The 2,367-nt window shown below is 34.5% G+C and overlaps 1 long non-coding RNA gene across 1 annotated transcript in view; it reads right to left on the bottom strand.

Annotated features, from left to right (window-relative positions):
• Positions 1-482: 482 nt before the first annotated feature.
• Positions 483-2,367, bottom strand: part of LOC128247553 (uncharacterized) — a 23,692-nt gene continuing 21,807 nt past the window's right edge. Inside the window, exon 3 of the long non-coding RNA XR_008263866.1 lies at positions 483-2,277. This is a non-coding gene — a long non-coding RNA (uncharacterized LOC128247553). The remainder of the gene's footprint in view (positions 2,278-2,367) is intronic.

Genomic DNA, 2,367 nt, shown 5'->3' with positions numbered 1-2,367 from the left:
ACAAGCAGAACATGGGGACAATTGCCGCGCAAATAAGAACCAATGAGGATGGTGGACAGAAGGGTCCAAGGCAGCCGAAGGCTAGATGTTAGCAGCTTCGTTATCATTTGTAATTGAATGCCCGCCTCATTCAAACCTACAAATAACTAAATTTTTGAAGTAAACACGAAGTTGAATTAATAGAACTTGCCACAACGTTTAGAAATAATTTTTTTCTTTAAAGTTACAATAAGAAAACACTTGTGACAACCCTTTGTCTTGAACTCAATACGGGAAGAAATTATCAACCACCTCATCACAGAAATGATACTTAATACACTCAATGAGTGTTTATTGTTTCCTGCTCTTTATGTTATTTCAGATGCAGCCGAGGTCAAGTTGGTCTTTTATTCGCACGGAATCGATTAAATGAAGTACCAGCTAATGGAGTTGATGGTAATGACAAACCCACTCCTCTTAAAACAGCTATCCTTATGCTGCAATTAGAAATAGTTATGTAAAGCCATGTCAATTTTGATCGAAAAGGCCTATGATTAAAAGCAATATTCTCATCATTCCACCCATCTTTTTCTAGAATTACATTTAATATAACACTTTTTTCTCAAAGGCAATGATTTGGAAGGAGATTTGATTGCTATTTCTAACAGATTGAGCGACTACGTCGATGTTGTCTCGTTGGCTTGAGATAAATGTATGTTTCCTTTATAAAGAAGTGGAGACAGTTGAATGATTTGATCCAATGTATAATACCAGTGATGTTACTATGCGTAAAGAACAAACAGGCATGCTACGCATTATACAGTTAACGTGAACACCAATTTGGGTGACGGTAGACTGTGTTTATAAATAGTTGAGAAAATGTGAAATAGATTAAGAACAGACAGTAACCCCATTGTGTAAAAATGTCTACCTAAATGAACAACAACGTAACACGTTCTCTGTAGCTAGGTGATAGTGTCTGATGCTGATTGCCGTTCTCATTTTCGCTGTAACAGTCAATATCTCTCAGTGGGCAAGGCTATGTTCAGTTTGACACAAGCTGTGTCAACAACACATAGCATAGTCAATTTTGCATGAAGTTAAAAGTGTTGCAAGAATCTGAAGTGAGTCGGCATCGCCTCTTTTTTTAAATGCTTATTTTCACAATTTATTTGTGCAACCACATAATTAAATATAACAGGATCTTAATCTGATTCTTTTTCGATGTAGTTTCATTTATAAATTTCTTTGAATAGTTTTCCTTATATTTGTAAAATCCCCACCCTTGCACTCCACTCTTTTATTTTGATAAATTTTTACTCACGAGACAATTGTAATCTTTGATGAGCGAACTTTCGGAATAACCATCACTTCCTCATGAAAAAGGACAAGGAACTGGATGTTTGTTTCTTTCTTTGAAAGAATTTTTGTTCAAAAAATTTAATTCTTTTACATTTTTGCTCCTCTTCCCGTTTCATAATATAGCTATAGTAAAAGAAATGCAATTTGTTTTGGGGGGTTTTCTGAAAGTTGGAGGATTTTTAATTTAATCTTATTCTTCATTATTTTTAGGAAATGTTCAAGACAAAACTTTTTTTGAATGTGTATATTTAATGCAAAGTGACAATAGAATTTATAGAATCAGTTAGTGACAGAAAAGGAAAGCAAGGCTACTGAAAATCTTAGTTGTTTATACATTCATAAATATATTATTTCGTTCATTGTGAAAAAATTCTTGAAAGCTTCGCCTTCTTGCACACTGACTCCGTCTTAAACGCATGCGCAGGAAGTTGCCGCACAAAACGATATTTGAAGCCGAAATCAAAAGATAGTTACTTTGGGCCGCAACGAACTGCAAATATGTAGTTTACATAAAACATCTGATTTGTATAGGGTATATGCAAAGCAAACCGTCCCACACACTCTGAATATACTAATAGCGTTGCTGCTTATTTATCGAACCCACGAAAAAGAAAAGTTGTAGTGAAATTTCATCGTTTTGTTATCGAATTACCAGATGTTAATATATCACGACAGAACGAGTTAGCGAAGAATCTTTTTTGTATTCGCTCCACCTTCTAGAAATAACAAACAAATCTCCCTCAAATCACATCCTGCTGTCTTAAAAAGAGAATGATTTATTAAATGTGACGGTGGATGTATACTTGCCTCATAAATAGACGGAATGTTAAGAAATTTGTTATCACATTGTCAAATAACAAAGGTCAAATTTCCCCTCTAAACATGAACATTTAAGATTTTCTATGGGATCTTTTGGCTTTTTCTGTTTGGCTGCACCTATGGAAATTTTAAAGTTTAAGGAGAATTTTAAAATTTGCGAAACGCGGAGTAGATGGACAGGGACAACTGATGAAGGGGAATATTCTT

Source organism: Octopus bimaculoides, chromosome 4, assembly GCF_001194135.2.
Source record: "Octopus bimaculoides isolate UCB-OBI-ISO-001 chromosome 4, ASM119413v2, whole genome shotgun sequence".
NCBI lineage: Eukaryota > Metazoa > Mollusca > Cephalopoda > Octopoda > Octopodidae > Octopus > Octopus bimaculoides.
This window is presented reverse-complemented; position numbering and strand designations above follow the sequence as displayed.